Source organism: Spermophilus citellus (assembly GCF_964194105.1).
Source record: "Spermophilus citellus genome assembly, chromosome: 5".
NCBI classification, from domain to species: domain Eukaryota; kingdom Metazoa; phylum Chordata; class Mammalia; order Rodentia; family Sciuridae; genus Spermophilus; species Spermophilus citellus.
In genome coordinates this window covers 26,011,863-26,033,846 of record NC_138186.1, presented here as the reverse complement: position 1 = coordinate 26,033,846, position 21,984 = coordinate 26,011,863, and the positions used below count along the sequence as shown (strand labels likewise).

The 21,984-nt window shown below is 43.6% G+C and overlaps 1 pseudogene across 1 annotated transcript in view; it reads left to right on the top strand.

Annotated features, from left to right (window-relative positions):
* Positions 1-5,712: 5,712 nt before the first annotated feature.
* The window catches only part of LOC308649292 (melanoma inhibitory activity protein 2-like), a 33,877-nt pseudogene continuing 17,605 nt past the window's right edge, over positions 5,713-21,984 (top strand). The window contains exon 1 of the transcript in view: positions 5,713-5,870. The product of the transcript in view is annotated as a melanoma inhibitory activity protein 2-like (transcript). The remainder of the gene's footprint in view (positions 5,871-21,984) is intronic.

Sequence of the window (21,984 nt, the reverse complement as noted above, 5' to 3'; positions counted from 1 at the left end):
AGCTCATGAGACCAAGCCAGGCATGACATTCCATAGTGCTCTTCCTTGTTTATGGCACCCACTTCAGAGAGGAAAACTTTCCTTCTCCAAGGTGGGTGCTCCTGGGAGATGTTCTGTCACATCATGGGTTCCTGGCAAGATGAAAATCATGCCTCATGATCACTTGACCAGACATTTGCTTAGTAATTTAGAAACACTGTCATTTCACAGAATGATGTGGGACATGGGGCAGCAAATTTTCAAATGCCAATAATAAATACAGCAAATAAATATCACAATGTCAACCAGAGCTAAATGGTATGGAAGACAATAAGGAGATGGCATAGAGAGAGACTGGGTGGGACTGGGCAGAGGTTTAGGAAAGTGTGGACCATGAGGATGGCAAGGTCCTCTTCATAATGAACCCACTCAGATTCATTGACCTGTTTCTTGCTGGTCTGAACCATTCCTGGTTTCTTATTGGAGAAATAGAAGGGTATTCTTCCAAGGTCTTTTCCTACCTCTCACCCATCCCTCACCCTATTGCTAAAATCACCTTTATTTTTCAGTTTACTTTCTAAAATTCTCACTTAATAAAATAACATCCTCTAGTGATGTCAGGATAGAAGCTGGAATGGTCATGACAACCCAGCTGCTGCCTGCCTCCCAGGCTCTCTGTGAACTTATGCCCTACTGTTCTGCATCTCTGCCTTTGCCAGCTTCTCCTGCCAGGAGGGTTAGGGTGTTCTTGGACTACCTAGTGAACTGCTCAGTCACCATCAAGAACAAAGCTCCCAACAGAGGGCTCACATCTCCTGTGTTAAGCTTGCTTTTCTTCCACACATGAATTCTGAGGGCAGCCATTGGTAACTTAGAATATCACCTGCATACCTGGATTTCCCAGACCCAACAGTTAGGTCTGGAAACACACTTGAATTTTTAACTTCTAAAGCAGAAATCTTTGCAGAGGGGCTCTTGTCTTATTCATCTACCTAGCAACTCTAGCCTCTTCCTATGTCCTACGATTCTGCTTGCCAGGTAAATATGTAACCCAGGCATGCCCAATTGACTCCCTGAGAATGCCCACACTACTTGCCCCCCATCCCCACCCCAGCCAAGTTTCCACCACCAGCCCCAGCACAAAGCTGAGGAGTTGGATTATTCTCAACTGTCCAGGAGACTTCCTCAAAAGTTTTTGAACAGGAAGGTAAAAGATTCTTCTCTTCTCTTTTTACAATGATACATAGATGTGACTTGAGACTAAAACAGCTGTGATCCTGAAAGTTGGTGAAAGTTGAAAAAAGTTGGTGCATGGTTACAATAACAGAAAGTATAGTGAACAGATCCATTCTCTGGCTGCTGCCATAACCAAGACCCCATGCCTCCCACTGTCTGCTATGTTACCATCACACCCCTCTACTGGGGGAACTCAGTAGTTGGACCTTGCAACTCAGAACCACAGTCCTGATTAACACATCTTTGCCTCAGCCTCCAGAGATACAGAGCTCAGCTTCTTCACTGGGGACAGTGACCAGGCCAACCCCACCACACGCCCAGGCCAGCCCACAACCCACCTAGCTTACCAAGGCAAAGTGCACATCTCAAAAGAAGCATTTTTTTGTGGGATTCTCCTATATTGTTTTGTTTCTATTCTTATAGATGTGCCAGTTCCATCTTTAAGGACTCTTCTCAAGCTCCATACCTATCTGCCCTGACTCGAATAAGACTCCATAAAGAATCCATTCTTAGGCAGGCTGCAGGTGTGCACCTGTTGGTTTGCCCTGGAAGGGCCTCCTTTGGCCAGGACACCATGGCTGTGCTGTCCTGTGCCATTAGCCACCTCTGCTGCTTGATGGGCCTGGGCCATGAACTGTTGTGGATTGGGGATGGTCATCAATTTCTTAATGATCCACATTTTGAATTTCAGGGATCAGGTGTCACCTCCAATTTCATCCTCATGGATCCTCAAGAGCAGTGGCTTTCACGATGCCACACAGCTGTGCAGCATGCACTCTCTCCCCACCTTCAACAGACCAGTGGCCTGGGCTTCACACAGGACTGCAGACTGTTTCCTCAGTGCTGCTGACATCTCTCCAGACTGCAGTTTCCTTTTAGGGCTCTGATTCACCATAACACCCTTCATCAAAATGTCCTCCAGCAGAACTGTGCCCTCCCACACCCTGCACCCCAGACATCCCACTCCCAAATCAGAATCTTTCAGATTCACTAAATCTTCCTCAAATTCTACAGATCACATCTACGTTGGCAGCACATCATCAGTGAAGTGCAGATTCTGGAGTAACCTGAACCTGGGCTCCAGCTTCCTGTGCCTTCCTTCACACATGCATGGGCCTGGGCAGCTTACCTATAGGAACATTAGTCTCTTCATCTCTGCAGTGGAGGAGAGAAATAGAGAGTCCAGCAGTCCATTATCAAAATGCAACCTTTAGTCTTAAATGCAAAATTACTGTAAGTCAGCCAAAGAGGAAACCAAATAAATGGTTACCAGCAGTTAACACTTGAGTGAAAAAAAAAGACAAACTTGACACACAGGAGGTGAGGGAAAAGGGCCCAGCCTGACCAAGAGAGAAAAACCTCACACAGGACAGACCAATCCCAGAAAGGACTTCCTGCCCAGGAAAACAAAGGGAGATGGAGAAACTCCAGGTATATCCCTTTAAATAACCAATAGTGGAGAATAGAATTTGGGTGACATTCAGGAAGACTGTGCACCCCATAGTTCTCAGGCACTGAGGAGCTGGGGAGAGACCTTGCACCTCTAGAGGATAAAATGCTGGTTTTAATAGTAGGGGTATGCCTGTGTCCCCAGAAACCCAGGCTTGCAGGGTTGTCAGTAAAGCCTGGCTTTTTGTGATACTTTGCAACTCTTCATCCATTCTTTGGGTTAGGACAGGAGAACACATTTATCACAGAGGTAAGATTCCTGTTATCCAAAGGATTTACTGTGACTTCTACATGAAATAGCAAATTTTCAATGTGTGCTTTTTGTCTCTGGCCACATGAACTCAGAACTCTACTGGCAAGAAGGTCATTATCAGATGGAATCATTTGACCTTGGACCTCCAGAACCATGAGGCAAAATTAAACCTCTTCTCTTTATAAAGCTATCCAGTCTCAGGTCTTTCATTATTGTAAGTAGAAGAGGGCTGAGAGAACCAAGAGCACGTGAGAGACAATATAATCAGAGAAGTATGAGAAAATTTTGTGTGTGGGATAAAGGATCTCTCACTGCTGGGAGCCTGTTCCTCTTGACAATGAAATGCAAGTGACAAGCCCATGTCTGATGAACAGCAGACCACGCAATCCCCTCTGCCTGCTCCCCAAGGAAACTCATACCCTTAATTTCTTCTGAGATAGAATTCATAGTTTACCAGCTGAACAGGCAGTGATCACTTCCAAGAGTCCATAACATTCTACTGAGAAACATCGACAAAGCACTAATAAATTGCTCCTGCTAATCTCCCTGTATTGGGGGAAAACATGTGAAAGTCTCTGAATCTCTCATCTATGTTCATCATGTCTCCTTCATGCCAGGACTTTAGCTGCAAAAGGAGTTCCAGTCTTTCATTCTTTTGATGTTCCTTAGTTCCTAATATGAGTTAAATTCTCTGTATACATTTGAGATATTTAAGAGAAAAAGAGGACACACCTTTATCTGAAGAAGGTAATAATCATAACCTCTCAAGGTAGGTTCAAAATGACCAATGTGAATCTAGGAGTAGGGAGAGAACAGCCCACCCCAAAGATCAACTTCTTCTGAGCTGCATGGCTCCTGGCAGTGTGTGAATGAAAGAAACTCATGCCCAGAAATAGAATAACTGAGAATTTAAGAGGAATTTTTGTGAAGCATTGCTAAATGAGAAAGAATGACATTTGATCTTTTTTTGGAATTTTTCTCTGTTCTTCCAAGTAGAATTAGCATTAGTTGAGGGCCACTGCATGGGCTTTCTCTTATTTGTAACAACAAAAACAATCCATACCAAACAGGGACTACAGTTTAGCTCTGCCTGAGCCCAAGACCTGCCACCCTGAGCAATACCACTCACACCTGAAGAGTGAAGTACCTGGCTCAGCCATTTCTTCCCTGTAAGGGCCCCATTGAGAACACACCATCATCCAGCCAATTCTGTCTGAAAGTACAGTCTCTGGGAGAAACTCCTTGCAGTACTCAAAGGGATACAATGATCCAAGGAGTGAGGCTGCTTTTCCAGGTGCTGCCTGGACCCTCTAGGCTTTGTCTGGTGGCCAGCAGCCCACAGGCTGCTGAGTGGCAGACTTTGTTTCTTCTGATGTCCACTGCCTTACCTGACCCCTCACAGACCACCTGTGGAAACAAGATCCTTCCTGGGTAGGTAAGGCTTTCACATGTTAATATTCTTTCATTGGCCCTTTAACTTATTATTATGAGTCCAGCTGATACCTGAAGACCAGAAACATAGTGATAGCAGCCATAGATTGGAGGCATCATTTTGAGGTCTGCTTGTGCTTATGTTTATTTCTCTGAGAGCATGAAAGAGTTCCTCCCCTGCTAAGGAACTTGACTGGCCTCGGTAGCTCTGGAAGCCACAATTAATTGACACAATACAGTTGCAAATGCAATAAAACACAACCTTGTTTGGAAAAGTGGGTTTGCAGATATAAACCTTAAGGATCTCAAGAAGAAATCATCCTGAATCAGGGTGACTCCAAATTCAATGACAAGGGAAGCAGAGATAAAAGGGAATTGGTCATAATCCAAGGAATGCCCAGAGCCACCAGAAGCCACACAAGGCAAGAAAGGACCCTCTCTAGAGTTATTGGAGCAAGCAGGGCTTTCAGACTTTTGACCTACAGGAGAATAAATTTCTATTGTTTAAGTTACCATATTTATAATAACTTGTGACACCAGCCCTAGGAAAGCAACATGTGTAGCAAAGGAATGTCAGAGATGCCTTTAAGAACCTTGACAGGGGCAATTTGGGGGCAGGTCTTCCTGAGGGGAAGAGGAGAGCTACAGCCAAAGAGGATGTGGTGGTGGGATCAGAGGCCATGGACAGAGGTGAAGGCACCACACTACTAACTTTGAGATGAAGAAGAGACATGATCTGGGAAGGTAGCCTACTTCTGAAGCTGGAAAAGGCAGTGAACAGGTGTCCCCTGGGCCTCGAGGAGGAGATGGCTCTCCCAGCCTCTCCCAGGCTTCCCACCTCCAGAACCACAGGCAGCCACCAAGTTCATGGTGATTTGCTACAGCAACCACAGGGACTAACATACATGCCTTCCAGGTGCTGTTGATGGAAACAAGTCCTTTACAGATCCAGAGAAAGCCATCCTCTAGTGACTCCCTGAAGGTCACTGCCACCTCCCCCACATAATGCAGCACATGACATTAGAGTGACACTCATTATGCACAGGTCTGAAGGCCCTGGAAGGAACTGCAATCCCCACATCCACTTGAGCTCTCCACTTGAGAGACACCACTTGAGCTCCAGGGAGTGCCATCGCCCTTCTACATGCCGTTTACTTGTGTGCAAACTCCAGGCCCTGATATTGCCTATCATAAAGGCCCACGTGAAAATGAAGAGGTTCAACAGTACTAATGTACTTATTATGATAGTACTTGGCCCTTAGTAAATGTTCAACAAATGATATCTCTTAATACTCATGTGGTATTGAAAACTGCTAAGGGAACATGTCACATGCACTCCATCATGGTAACTCTTGTGGCTCGACATGCACTGCCCCCCACAAGCAGATGATAAAGACGTGTTGCAGAATGGAATATCCCCAGGAGGGCAGAAGAAGGTGAATCACAGGCCAGGCCCACGTCTCCACCCATCACCAAGTCCGGTGGCTTTAGAGCCCCCTCCACCTCTTTTTGAAGGTTTCCAGTAACAGGAAATTTGGTGGCGATGCCCCACAAAGATGAAAAAACCACTCACGCATGGTATCTTCTCTCACCTCCAGGAATCTCTAGCGTTCACTAATTTGTATTTTCAACCAACATTTACTTGTTCCAGACTGTGCTCAGGGCTGTGAACAGCACAGACACAGTCATAGATACTGTGGCCCTTACAACCAAGTAGAGGTCAAGATTTGTAGACATGAATGTGGACATGTATATGGATATAGATACAAATATGCACATCTATCAATGCAACTTTGACATATGACAGGTCAAACACTTTATGACTCTCTTTAGATATACATTCTCATTTAATCATTTCCCAAATTCCACATTAGACTTTATCACACACAAATATAACAAACAGCAATTTAATTAGACATGCTCAGAATACCTAGATTGCCACCAGATGAAACTTCCACCAGAAGACACAGAGAAGAAAAAGAGGGAGCTACCTAAATGCAGCTTAGCTCAGCTCCCCTCAGCATTTCCTTTAAACTAACCCTTGCCCTTTCCCTGTGGCTTAAAGCAAGAAAAAAAACTTTTTTAATCAACTGGTTTTTGAAATTTCAAAACCCAAGTCTCCTCTAAAGGACTTTCCAGAAATATTTTGATTGCTGTTCATTCTTCCTTGCACAATGACATTAAAAGAAATCTCTATAGAAGGTAACTTTTTTACTATATCATTATCATCCCCATTTGTAGATAAGGATCTGAGTTCACATGAGTTAAGGAATTTGCTCAAGGTCTAGTGGTAAGGGAAGTGAAGTTAGCATCTGGACACCATCATCTGCCTGAAAGCTTAACCAAAGAACTCACTATCTCTGGAGCCCTTTTTTATATTGTACTAAAAATGGTTCTTTTTAACTTCCACTTTAGGAATGCAAAAAGCACAAATCTCCCTCTTCCACATGATGGCCCTTGAAAGACATAACAGTGCTGTCACCACCTCACCCCTCAGGCTCTTCTTCTCATCACAAGACTAAATACTCACATTTGCTGTAGTCTTTTCACTTTTGATTTGATTTTAGGAACCCTTGGCCACCCAGACATTGTTTGGCAGAACACAATCCAGTTTTCTCCTCTTAGGGCCTATAAAGATATAGAAATCTCCATCAGGAACATAGAATGAGACCACACTACAAGAAAAACTCACTTTCATCTAAAATCTAAGATCAGAAAGCCAGCCTCACAAGTATGATGTGAAGTGACAAATGTCCCTCTACCTCCTTGGGGAAGATGAGGGAGTAGTGGAGACTGTGTTGAGCTGGTGAGTACAAGCCTTACACAAAGGGTAACCTCTACTCAACTCCAGGTGAGGCCTACATAGGCCCAGGGCCCAGGACCACAAGATCTTCTGATTTTTCATTAGAAGCTCCAATTTGTCAATTTTTACATGACTACAACATATTAAAGAATAAAAGCCATCCATCCATGTACATGTACACAATGCATGTACACACGTGCACATGCACACACACACACACAAACACACACACACAAACACACACACTCTCTCTCTTAAGCAGCAACAGTTACTATTTTTCTTCATTTTTATCTTCAGAGTAATTGTTGACTTAAAACTTGGCATTTATGCTCTCCAATCTTGCCTAATCGGGGTCAATTTCCAGGTTTTTAAAATATTTATGCCTTCAGATTCTGTCTTTCAAAAGTCATAAAATCCCAGGTCTAAGAAGCTAATTTGTGCATTGCCATACTTTGCATCTTCCAGAATTCCCAATTTCTTGATATCACAATCCCAGACCCAGGCCACTGAACTTACAGTGCATGAAGATCTTTGATGACCCAGCAACTCCTCCTTGGAGCCCTGTGGTGTTTCCTATGCTGTGAAGGAGCAACTGAGCAACAGCCCCACAGATGGTGGCGGCTCTCCTAAGGGTACTAATGACTATTCAATGCATGGTGCTGTTGGCTGAGGACAGCACAGGGCTCTGTGGACATCTCCATCCATCTTGGAGTCATGGCAAAATTTACTTTGAACATTAAGAGTGAAGCCACAGCCTGTGCATTACAGCTGTTTAATTAAGTCTGGCCCACTGACATAGGCAGCAAGGACAGCTGCAGGACCTGTCTGACTGTAGGGCTGAGCTTGATTATCTGTGGGCTCCATTTCATTCCTGGAAGAGTCAACAATCATTTGCTAAAGAACTCTGCTTTTTCATGAGGCTGCAACAGTTAATAGGCAAAACCCATCTGCTTCCAAAACTATATCTATCAGTATAGGCCAATGATATATTTAGCAGGATCCATGAACTTGTACTTGAACTGGCCCCTCACAAATGGAGCTCTCCAGGCAGAAGAACAAGGATCAAGTGTGGGGCTCCACAGGAGGCTCTCAGGAGGGGACTGAAGGCTTAGGAAACTGACCTAGAGGGAATCACTTACCTGGATCCATGATGGCATAAGCACACAGAGCCATAACTGCTCCTGCTTTCTGGAAGGCAGGGGAAAGTAAGGACTGCGCATGGCCAAAAGCATCCAGGAGCAGTGCATGGCACATTTTTTATCCATGCACATGATCTACTGCAAGCACTTGTTCTCCCTGAGCTGAGAAGGTAAGGCCTAGGCTTGTTCCATCACCAGGTGCCCCAGGAAGGGCTGTGTGTACAGGTCTTAAGCTATTCCAGACTTCTTCTCATGAAGAATTAGTGTTCCAAGCCTGAGAAACAACCAACACCAAAGGTGAGTTTTCTATAGACTCATTGTTTTTTACTAGGTCTCACAAATACACCATTTCTTCCTTACTAAACTGTCTGTAGACCAAGACACAGCAGCCCGCAGGTCACACTATAGAATAAAACCTTCCCAGACCCTTTCTATGTGGGGAACTCATAAAGGCCTTACTGTTTACCATGAAGTTTTTTAGACTGAACCGTTTCCCTAACTATCTGAACTAGAGTTGGGAGAAGGCGAGGAAGGGCAGAGGTGGGTATTGTTGTCTTCTGAAACATGGATAGTGAACCTAAAGCCTTTCTCGGCACGTGAAGGAGGAAGGATCATCCTCAAGACTGAAGTCTCTCCTCCCTCAGGTCTCTGTTGCAAAACGAAGCAGCAACCAATGTACTAAGAAAAAATGGGAAGAAACACCAAATTTAGTAGTTCAAGGAGAACTTTGTAAAGACCATGAAAACTGAAAACATGGACTTCTTCCTGGCGGAATTTGGAGTCAAAAATGTAGCTAATTAAAATGAAGCACACAGTAAAAATGTCCCTTAGATAGAAACCCCAACTGAGCTATTTTCCTCAAGTTATATTCAAATTAAGGTAGGTAGCACAGGATGAGCTATTTGAAATTTAATAGTCACTTATTATAAAGTTACTAACAAAAATTTATTACATCAAACTCATGAGTTTTATTATCCTATAATGAGACTAAATCTGTTTTTAAGTTTGAAACAGGGAAGCATTTATTAACACCACACTCTAACCAGTAGCTGAGCCAACCAGCCACTCCAAGAAAGCATGGCAGTTAAAGAAAATATATTAAGTAAATAATGTTATTGGGCAGAGATTTGGTAACAATTGAGTTGGTATGGGGATTGTTGATGTTAAGAAAACATTATCCCATGAAGAAAGAGAGGGAGGAGAAGAAAATGGAGATAGAAAGAATTGAGAATGAGCACAAATTATCCTTTGGGATTTTGGCTCAGCAGAGGGGAGCAGCTCAGCACCCTGGAGCCACCATCTGACCCAGGTGTCTCTGATTCATCCAATTACTGCTTAGTGGGGTCATTCTGGCCCACAGCCCCAGAAGCATGGGTACTCACCAGATCTGGAGACTAGGCACAGTGAGCCATGAAAGCCATGTGCACTTGAGAGACAGGCAGATGAAGACCCACACCTTCACAACATCCTCATCAGCCAACCTGCACTCCATAGACTCCCACATATCCACCACAGAAATATCCTCTTGAACTCGCATGGCTTTGACAGGGACCGAGAAGGACTTTTTCCAGTGAGAATGGCTGTGCTCAAAACCTCTATGTCCTGAAGGAGGAAAGAAGTGCAGGTGAGTGAGCTTGGAACCTGTGGAGCTGGGTGAGGCTGGTCAGGGATGCAACTGCATGAGGCAGGAGTCCAGCCAGACCCTCTCCTGGTGTGCAGCCTATCAGGGAGCACCAAACTGCTACCTGATCTCCACCTCTTCCCACACACTGCTCCACCTGTATCTGTCTCATGCCTGATACAAGATTCTCTAGAGCATTCTCCAGGACTTGGCTTGAGGTTCCTTAGGGAAATGACTGCCTGTTCTTCTGGGCTTAGTAACACAGGGAGCACCCACTTAATTTTTGTTTCAAAAGAAGAAAAATAAAAGCACAAAGAAAAAAGAACTAGTCACATCATAAACCTCTGCTCAGCTGAGCTGAGCGCCATGGCCCCTCCCTCACTTCTCAGCACCCCAGAGATTCTCCTCCAAACCCTGGTGACCCATGGGCGCTCATAGATTCTATCTTCATCATTCATCTTCATCTGTCAACTTCCTGCTGTCACCTCTACCAACTCCCCTGCTCTCCCAACATCTCTAACCTGGACAGCTGCAAGGGCCCTGGGGTTCTTCCTGTGTCTCTCTTCATAGTGGTCAAGATCTCCAGCACAGACTCTCTCTCTCCTAGATCAAAACTCCTGGAAAGTGCCCTACTGTTCTTAAGATAGAGTCCCACTCACTGAGACAGGCCACCTTGGCCTTGCCCACCTCCCCATCATTCTCCTGTCCTCTTCTCTCTATCCCCTGCACAGTTCAGCCTTCTCACACTCAGGGGACTTCTGCCCCACATTACCTCTTATCCCTGGTCTGCAAATAGGGATAAACATACCTCCTACTCCATAGGGAGCTTATGGATGTATAATAGGCCATCTGTACATGTCTCAGGGCAGAATGTGCACCATGAGCACAGCCCTCCATGCATCTGCCATTATAGATGGAACTTAGAATGTTTGCTAAATGAATGAGTTAAAGAGCCACTGCAAGGCTCACACAGGCACCACAGAAGAGAAGCTACTTCCACAAAATGCTGGAGAAGAAGGCAAAGCAGAGAAGCCAGCAACAGCTGCAAAACTCAGCTCAGCAGTGGAAGTCCACAGCCCAAGCGTTCAGCCCTCCAATAAGCCATCACCCATTGCTCCTCTCCTCTGTCCCCACCTCAGCCCAGGCACTAGGTGGGTCCCACACTCAATGTCCTCAGTTGGCCCCCCACTCTTCTATGGCAGTTGTCCTAAAATGCCCTGCTTTAGATGACTGCTTGAATGTGGGTGCAAAGGGCCAGTTCTGTGCAGGGATCCACTTTCCTGAAGTACACACTTTGATGAGGGACTTCACTCACAGTCCCCAGGGCACTCACCTTCACTCTTCTGGTGCTGATGCCACCCCCCATGAGTGATGAGTCCACTTTTTCACAAAATCCCTCCCATGTACTCTCACCCTCCTAATAGACCAGGCACATCTTCAGTGGGGTCTCTGTGCTCAGCTTGTACTTCTGTATCTTCCACAGAGGGTCCAGCCCCTGCTTCATTGGGAATTTCGGTAAAACACCCTCCACAATGGGGTCAGTTTCCTTTCTATTTTAGTTGTACAAGTTCAGCTCTAGGTTCCTGGCAACTAGAACTGTATCTGCCCCCCTGTTCCCTGAGATCCCCCTTAGCCACTGGTTAGGGGTTGTGTAGTGCTTTCCTGGGATAAACCATGTTTCCAGTACTCTTCAAGCTCTCGTGCCCTATCATTTTGATTTAACTGGAGACACAGCTCACTCAGTTTGATCTCTTTTGCATGGTACTAGGTACTTGCAGGTGATTATTGTTTTCTAACTTTAATCTCTCAAATGATGAGCTCTAATTATTACGCAGGCTCATCCTCATTTTATTTGCCCTGAATCACTTCTTTCTCCCTATGAAAGCAAAACATGGAGTGGCTCTTCATGGTGCTAAATTTTATTTTTTTCTAATGGATCTTCTCCCTTTGTCCCAGAAATTGTATTATTTTACTATTATTACTGGAACAGGTAACAACAACAGATAATGTCTGTTGAGTACATATGAGGCAGGTGCCTTTGTAAGAGTTTTGCGTGAACTACGTAATCACATCCTCATCATGCCCTGGGGAGGCCCTGTCACTATTCCATCTTTAAGCTGATAAAACTGGCACAGAAATGTTGATTCACATGTTTGTGGATGCACAGGCAGCCATGCCCTCACCAAGCAGCTACAGTTCTTACCCACCAAGCCTTCCTAACTCTCCCAGGTCATTTCCCAGCATTTGCTTGTATTGGCATACAGGGGCAGGAAGACACACAACACTGACAGTGTGCACAAGAGCAGGGGGCAGAAAGTGAATTTCCCTGACCTCATGCTTGTCCCAGTGTGTCTCTTAAGGGGCAGCCTCTGCACAACCCCCTGTGTTCTCCCATAACATTGTGTACACAGGTAAGTGGACGTTTGCATGTGATGGCCCCAGGTTTGATCATATAGCACCTTTGTCACCAAGTATCCCAATTGTCTGTAGGGTTTTCCATACCCTGAGTAAAAAACATGGGCAAGTGTTGTGGTGACAGGCACCCAGATTCTATTCCTGCTCTCAGAGACACAAAGAATTGACCTGGATTTCAGAATGTCCAGCTCTACACAGCAATCAAAGTAATCAAAGATACAAGTGCTCAGTGAATTCCCCAGGCAGGAAGGGGTAGGAGGATGGCACCTTCCTCCTCCCTCACAAAGGTGCTCACATTTCCCATGTCCTTGGCTGGAGAGCAGGGCCTTCTTGGCTGATGGACATAGTGATAAACTGTCCTGGGGCTTTAGAATATGGCACATATTCAGCTGTTCCTGGGTGTGCAATCTTATTTTCCTACTTGACAGAACTCCTGGCTCTAGAGAGCTCTTATGTCCATGTGGTTTGTCACCACATATAAAGGTAAACTCTCTGACTTATTTGTATTTAGGTAACTTATTTGGATATTTGAATTGGATGCAGAGTTGAACACACATGTATCACCTGAGATAAGCTGTGTGTCCTAATATATTAACAGCCAACTCAGCATCTCTCTGACTTTACTCTTATTCAGGCTACATGTCATGTGTGGTCAGGGGACTTGGGGGACATAATTAGTAGGAGGTTAAGCTCATTGTAGGCCTGTAGGGCCACAGAGTGATTGAAGCTCCACTTTGAGTTGGCTGCTCTATCATCCTCACCTGATCCTAGATGATCCTTGTCAGACAGGGTGGCAGAGGCAGAGAGAGTGACTTCAAGCACTGACACTTAACCTTTTGCCTGGAAGTGGAAGATGAGCTTTTCACTCAGACATTGAGATCAGGGCAAGCCACATGGCATGGCTGACCTCAAGAGAGAAGACTGCAGTCCCAACTGTGCCACAAGAAGTGCTGGAGCATCTGTGGGACAGAACTAATGTTCATGGCAGCAGTCAACCAAGGGCCAGGTGTTTTGGGTTTACTGGGAACAGCAGAAAAAGGTAGACTGATCTCAACACTGATAAGGTTATCAGACAAAGATGGGCAGACCTGAGTAGCACATGTCATGCACCGCTACTCTTAGGGGCTCTGTAGTGAAGTTAGGGACTGACACACTGTGTCTAATGGAGAGCTCTTGTACAAATTTCCCTGACAATATTTTGTATGACTTGGATTTTTGTTTTTCTCGATCCAAGATTCAGTCACAGATCAATCATGGCTTCTGGTTGCTTGGTTAGCTCTTGTTATAGAAAAAGTTCTTCATACCTTTCTGTGTTCTCTTATGACATTGACAGTTATTTTGCCGGTATTAACATGTACTCTTCCGATTGATCCCTTTGAGACTGGAGGCAGGTTTATGCATTTTTTGGTCATTTTCCCACTAGAGAAATGCTGTGTCCCTGTGCACCACCTTAGAGGGACTTGATGTTGTCCTTCCTCCTCCCCCTGCCCAGCCCATACCTGGAGCTGTTCAGTGTGACCACTGAAATGCTTGTGTTCTCCAGATGTCATCGGTATTGCAAAGGTACCTGTCTTCCCCTCTGTATTTAGTAAGCCCTCTGTGAAGAAAAACCTGAGTCTGCATATATGTGTTCCCAATACTCTTTCACTCAATAGATGCAACATAAATAAACATTCTTGCCTAAAATAATTATTACAATGGATGGTTGTAGAATATAATTTTCCATGTTTAGTTTTCTCTTTTCCTTTATCATGTGGTATTCTTCCATAAAGGAGAGCTTTCCTTTACCTTGCCCTGTGGCTTTGTTCTGTGTACAACCATTGGTCTCATGGTATGACTTTTTATTCAATGTGGTTTCACCCATTCTAGGCAACATTCCTTTTGATGTTCAATGTATTCATAATTTGCAAGTGGGACCATTGAAGCAGTTCCCAAGTCCTTTACATAGATCCCATGGGTTGATGTATATGCTCTTACTTTCTTCTTCAGCAGGATGCTGCAGAGTTACCTTGTGCTTTCCTTGATCCAGCCCTGGAAGAATCAACCATTTCTCCAAGGAGGCTTATCTTGCATGGTGGATGGCATTTGGAAACAAAATGATAGGGGAATAGTCATGTGGTCATGGCTACTGGGTTGTATTTGCCTCTAGGCTTGTTCAGTGGGCACACTGATAGAATGACTGATCTACCTGATGGCATGATCAATTAACTGACTGAGAGTTTATTTGGTGACTTTGAATCCAATCCAGTCCCACTCCACATTGCATCTTTTTCTCCCACAGTGAAAATACTGGTTGATTAGAATATCATATCCTGAATCCCAGGTACACATCGGACTCATATTCTCTAACACGGCATAGACTTTAAGTTCAGTTGAAGGTTGCTTATTTATATATTTTTTAAATAAATCTCACCAGTAATATTCTGTTAGAGTGCTTGCTTATAAAATTACTTATATTAATTCTTTTTTCCCCTTCATCATTGTGGTTATACTATCAGTGTGATACATTGTTTTAGGTTTACCCCAAGACTATGTAATTTTATATTTTATGTTTATTTTAATTTTATATTTATTTGGGATAGTGCAGTCATCTATGGTCAGCCCAATTTCAGTGACTCAGCATATCACTCGACTGGGATGCAGATCTTTAAAGAGTAAAAACAAATCATTGCTTTGTGTTCTATATTACCTGCATATTGGACACCCCATTGTCTCCAAATGTCCTTTAATTTATGTTTGTATTGCAACTCTGTACTTCTTTGTGGTATTTACAAAATGATTGTAATTTTTTCCCTTTAATGGGAAATTTGGACTAAAAAGGATATAGAATACTGGATCAAACAAGAGTGGTTTTTACATCAAACTGCTATTGATTGACTTTAAATGTAGAAAGGAAACAGAGGATTTGGACACTGAAGGAAACTGAGAATCTTCCTGTCTTATCACTTTTTCTCTGACATAAATATTTATATTGAATTTTGACTATGATTCTGTTTTCCCCACAAAATCTTCTCATCTCAAAAGAATTGCCACACAGCTAATATTTATGTTTCATTGATCTTCCTTGTCTTGCTTTAAAGATGAGTTAATAATCAGGGAAGAAGAAGGTTGCCTGCTTAGAATAAACGTCCCTGATCAAGCCCTGAAAGATGTCACCTGAGAACAGTCAGCTGACTTTTAAAATAATTATTGTTTCTTATTATATTATCAAAACCTCTGACCATCTCTGTAGGCCAAAAATCATTTGCTTTTATTGTTGTTTTGTCCCATCTTAAAATTCATTCTCACTACCAGCACATTCTCAAGGCCCTTCCTCTCTCAGTGTGAGCAGGAACCTGGCCTCTCTCTCCTCATAATGGTAAACTGCCCTCAAGGTGCTAGTCCCAGTGACTTGCTGTTGCTGTGTCCTCTCTGTCAGTGCTGTCAGATCCTAAGGAGGAAAGCACAGTGTATACTTGTCTCTCTGTGTGGAACCTGGGGAACAGTGTGCAGGAGATCTGTGTTCAAGCTGAAGCCATGTTTTGGGGCAGGGCCAAAATGGCACCCTTGACAGACTTCCAGTAAGCTATTATGCTTTTAGTGAGTGACTGAGGCTATGAATGGGCTATTTTATGGTCAGTGTGTAGTCAAGGTCAGAAACATGGTGATTCAGCATATGTAATCAAGGTCATAAACATTTGCTTGTGGGGATGCACCAGCTTGTTGATAATGTGCCTTCTTAGTTTGTCCTTTATAATAAAAAGGAATATGGAAATGGCCCTGGGGGCTATTGCCACCTCTGAATAAAAGATGACCAATATTCCCACAGTGCCTTGCATCTTCTTTCAACTGATAGATTCCTACATCTTGCTTCTTGGGTGTGACCCCTGGCCTCAGTCTGACACTGCAGAAAGGCCCAGTGCTGACCATGCATCAGGCACCTTGGGACATGCAAAGATTAGACTCAGCCCTTGTACTCAAGGAATGTTTAAGTTCTTAAAAAGAAAGTTCGTAAAAGATACTGCTCTATTATATGGTACAGGTAACAGTGATCTTGGAAACTAGAGTGCTTAAACCTAGTATTCACTAAGCCTTCTACTCATCAATTGATCAACCAAGGATGGCAGGTGCAACCTGTGATGTTGGGAAGAAGGGTGTACCTGGGCTTTGCTCATCCTTCACTCTCATTCATTACTTCTTAGTGTTCTTTGTGTGGCTCTACTTCCCCTTTCCAGAGGTGTAGGCCCTCTTGTCAAGTGTTTCTTTTAGTTTCATTATTTCCTCTCTTTCTTTAGAGTCAAGAGGTTGTTCTGGCCTTGCCTGTAGCATCTGTGCTAACTGCAGGTGCCCTCACCTGGATCATCTCACATCTGCTCTTGCTTACAGAATACATTGAGGTGGAAGTCATGGTCCCATGAGATCCCAACCACAGCTCATATCCTGTGGATTCCCCACCTCATCTAGTGCTCAAGCTTCCAGAAATGCCAAGTAGTAGTTCCCCAGAACTGAAGAGTGAAAGCAATGCAAAGCATCCACTGATGGAGGAATGGTTGAACATGTTGTCCACCCACACAATGGAATATAATTCACCCCACATTATGATAAGTGTAGTCACACAATCACAAAAGGACACTTAGTATGTAATTCTGTAGAAGATGTATCTAGAGTCATCAAACCCACAGAAACACAAACACACAATTACTCAGCATTAAAAGAGAATAAAATTATGGCATTTGTAGATAAAAGGATGGAGCCAGAGAATATTATGCTAAGCAATGTAAACCAATTCCAAAAAAAAAAAAAAACGAAGGCTGAGTGTTCTCTCTGATAAGTGGATGGTGATCCATAATGGGGGGGGAGACACAAAGGAGGGCAGATTGCTCAAAGTGGAGGGAGGGTGAGAAGGGAACATGGGGAGAGGAAAGGCAATGGAATGAGATGGACATCATTAACCTAGGTACAGGTATGACTGCACATATGGTGCAATGCTACATCGGGTACAACCAGAGAAATGAAAAGCTATGCTAAAAGTGTATAGAAGGAATCAAAATGCATTCTGCTATCATATATACCTAATTAAAATAAATGCATTAATTAATAAAAAAGATATTGTTTATGTTAATATTACAGTTTATATTGCCTTCAAATGAAGTAATAAATGAACACAGTATTGTTTAAATTTCTCAGTTTTAATTTATATCGGGGCAAATATGAAAGAGGACACCCACATAAACAGAGCGTTTGGGGCCCTCGGTGTTGTGAAAGGGCTGTGAACCTTGTATCAGGTACCTGTCCAGGGGGCTGCTTAGGAGGGGCAGACACCTGTCTGAGGCCTGTCTGACAGCATATTGGGACTCACATGGGCAGGGGCTACTCCTCCACCTGGGGGCTGAGGTGCTACTGTTCCACAGCTGTGACTGCTTCATTTGTGCTTGGCACAGAGGACCATGTTGAACACCTAGGATCCTCTACTGCACCTCTCATGACCACACATTCCAGCAGAATGCCCAAAGGCTTGGTCTATGTATGTCCTTGGCTTCTTTCACTTTATTTACTTAGTTACTCACTTCCATTGTATGTGCACCAGTGTTGGTGTGCCAAAAGTTGGACAGGCTTAAAAATCACCCTTCATCCTGGAGACAGGAGAAGCCCTGGACTAGATGTCCTGTCACTACACAGCAACTGGATGTTCCCTGTAGCAAGACATTAAGAACAGAAACTCCTTCTGGCTCATTAACAGCACCCAAGAGCACTTCTTCTACACTCACAATGCCATGATGTATATTAACACAAGCCTTCTGAAGACAGAAATTGACAGTGTTAGAGGAAACTTACACACCTTACTCTTTGAAAAATACTTTTCCCATGAGTCTCAGAAATTGCCTACATTCATTAAGTTCATCTTGGCTAACCTCTGAAATTAGGAAACCTTTCTTCTAAATCTGATCAGGAGCTAGGAAAATAGCTCAGTGGTGAGTCTGAACATAGCATGCACAAAGACCTTGGATCTGGACCCAGGACCAACAAATAAATATTTTAAACATTTACTAAAAAATTAATTTTAAGCAATCTCACATTATGTTAATATCAAAGGGGAAAGGAAAACATTTACTGTATTCCACATCTGGCCCCAGGATATGACCCAGGGGAGTCCAAGCCAACCTCACAGCTGCAACAGACACAGGAAGTGGATAAGAGTCCACATTCCACCTCCATCTCCCTCCCACACAGGCAGATCTAGTCCTGATTTTCATGAGCTTCCTCATTAATAAGAAGTCATAAGGCCAGGCCCATGAACAAATAGCTTGTAGTTACCCTGGTCTAGTCCCTATTGGCTGCTTACTAATTGTGTGCTCATTGCCAAAACCGAGCACACCTTCAGGCTTCTATTTTCTCTCCTACACCATGCAGATCACATTTATCGAAGGTCCTTATGAGGATGGCAGAGCACAGTGAGTGCAAAATCCTGCCACTGGGACAGCACGCCCGGGTCACCAGGACCATCCCCTAGAGCTGCTGACCTACCACTGACAACAGCTCCCTGAGCTGAGTGTGTGAGGGACTGAGTCAAGAGACAATGCCTGAATTTAACCTGGGTTGAGCCACAACTGAGATGTGTGACCTGGGCAACTCACAAGTTCTCTCTCAGTGATAGTTTCTCTTCTAATACATATGATTCTGCTCATGCCACAATCTATCTGTGATACTCAGAACAGGTCAGAAGTCCCAGAACATAAAGAAGCTCTTTGTTTCAGGTTGTATCTCTGCACTAATCCACATTCATGGCCTGCAGAGCTTAGCTACCACCTCTTGGTTCATACCAGTGAGTGGCCAGCAAGCCTGTCATCACTGCTGGACCCTGAAATAATCCCATGAAGACCAGAACTGCTCTGGCTTTCTGAACTTCAGTCACCACTTAATAGTCAGCACTACATGAAGATGTGGCTTTGAATCTATGGCTATTGTGCAGGGATGGCTCATGAGCTGATGGGTCAGGAACCCTGTCTGTCCTCATGGCACCTCTCACCAAGTGTCCCAGGAAGGTCTTCAGAGGCGTTTTCAAGCTTCCCCACACCATTTCCCCACAGCAATTTCTCTCCTATACAATTTGCCCCCAAATGCTTTCCCTTCTCTAGCTGAGGACTACAGGCTTCTAGATCCAACTCTAGCCACAAAAGACAGCTGATTTAAAGGAATTCCTGACTGCATCCATCACAACCCTACTGTCAAGATAGTTTACAAGAAAATGTGCCAGTGATTCCTGTCACTTCAGTCACTCAGAACAAGTGCGTCACTTTGCAGAATGCAGAGTGGTTCTACCCACTACCATACAACTATCCTTTAAAGCCTCCTGTGTCACCTGGGCCTTGGGCAATGGGCTGTGAGAGAGAAAGCTTATTCTGATACAAGTGGGCAGAGCAAGTGAAAAAAGTGAGTGGCTGGCACCTAGATAGCTTTCACTTTTCTCTCCACTAGGAAACAATCTGCAAAGTGGCGAAATGCTAGGCAGGAACTTAGGAACACTTGTGATTGCAGGTAGAGAGATAGTCACTGCTAACATCACATGAAGTACACTGCTAACATCACTTGACATTGTTTCTTTGTTTCAGAACTGCTCTTTAGAAAATCCTTAGAAAAACCAGCATAAACCAGTCAAAAATACAGAGATCCTCTTCTAAGGGACCTAGGGCAAACTTTGCTCACTCTAACTCATTAAAGTGCTAAATTCTCTGCTCTAAATGAAGTGCATCTGCCATTAGTTTGATTTGGTACTGGGAATAGAAGCCAGGGGTGCTTTACCATTTTGTGGGAGAGATTTCTCAGAAGAAAGGAAAGAGAACTTGATGCCATCTCTATCATTGTGAGCCCTCGGGAAATTGGTTTTAAGCATTCTTGCTAAGTTGTAAAATAGAAATATAATGCTCAAACAAGAATGTGTATTACCTCATGTGAAGACAAAGTTAGTATGTAAAAGGAAACTAACCAGACTATTTAAGGGATCCCTCCCTACACTAAATGCTCAGCCTTTGGATAATAATCCACTGAGCATGGATGGACACAAATAAACACTGCTTCCTGTTGAATACCCTGGTGTCCCCTGTCTGTGTGAGAATTCCATGCAGCATTTTATTTTGATTTGTTTGAGGCAGGATCTCACTTATCTTATCCTTCTCATTGCTATATATTTATAATGACCAGCTTGCTTAGAAGTGTTTGCATCCTATGAGAAGTATAAAGAACATCTGAAAAAGGATTGTGAAGACTCTTAAATAAATAGTAGTCTACAAAAACTGACATGAAAACCAACTCAAGTTTTAAGCTCCTTCTTTAGAAACATTAGATATGCTGTACTGCTTAAAAATAATTATTCAAACTGATTTGAGCCCATGTTTGCAACTCCTCTAAAATTACTCTTAAAATAGTCTAATGCAAGAGTTTTCTATGGCAAGAATTCACATGGCTCGTATAGAAACTCTCAACAGGGCTGGAGATGTAGCTCAGTGCTAGAGAGCTTGCCCAGCATGTACTAGGCCTTGAAGTTTAACCACCAACACTGCAAGAAAAGGAAAGGAAGAAAGAAGGAAGGAAGGAAGGAAAAAAATAGGGGATAGAAGGGGATAGAAAGGAATGAGTCATTAAAACAAAAGGGCAAGTCGTACAAATATAAATATACGATGTACTAGCTGTTTAAAAATTTTACAGAGGTTTAGAATTTTAGTGACATCAAACTGGGTGACATTATGACTGTATAGAGTTCTTCCTTGGCCTGTCCTAAACCAAACCAATAGTGAGTGACCTGGAGGTGACTCCTCTCTGGCTTGATTGGGATAGTGTTGAACCTGTGCTGCTTCAGGATGCACAGAATAATGAAGGGGCCAAGACTTCTCTGACATGGAGCATGAGTGTGCTAGGCCTCTTGGAGCCCATGACTAGGGCTCCTCATAGGCATGCCCCCTCACAGCTTCCCCCCCCCCACCGCTGATGGTTCACAATGGTCTGCTCCATTGCCTGGTGCATGTTTGTTTCAGACCAAAGGCCTGAGTATCCACAGCCTGTTTTGGTTTGGCTGGGCATGGTGTGGTTGTGGAGGAAATAGTCAAAGTAGCCTTAGCATGACAGAGGGGCAACGGCTGCCCTTCAGCCCTACTTGCAGGTGGTCCTGGAAGAAGTAAGCAGGGTTGTGGTGTGCATTGTCTGAAGACATGGAAACACACCCTAGTCCTTATGGCTGTCTGTGGGAATTGATGATATGTACAGCTATTGGATTTTTTGTTGTTCTCTTGTTTTTGTGGTGAAGTTATCAGTCTGTGAGAAGCAGGCATTACATGAGAAGAGAAAAAAGCTTGCTTTAACCCTTTATGGAATACTTGGAGAAAAATATGAATTACTTGAAAAGTTAGCCTTGTTCAAAAACAGTATAAAGGCTTAGAGTCATCACTAAATTATGCCATTTTGGTGAAGAAGTCAATAGAAGCAGAAAATTTGGAGGCAATATATGAAAACCTAGATTGGTCCGTATCTAAACTTGAGGATGGAATAATCTTTATAGACAAAGAGCTAAAAGAAGAGAACACTAAACATTGTCAACAGGATGAATTGAAGGTGGATATATCAAAAAGGATTAAGTTCCTGGAAGATGAATCAAAATCCCTCAGATCACAAATGCCTGAAGCTAAAA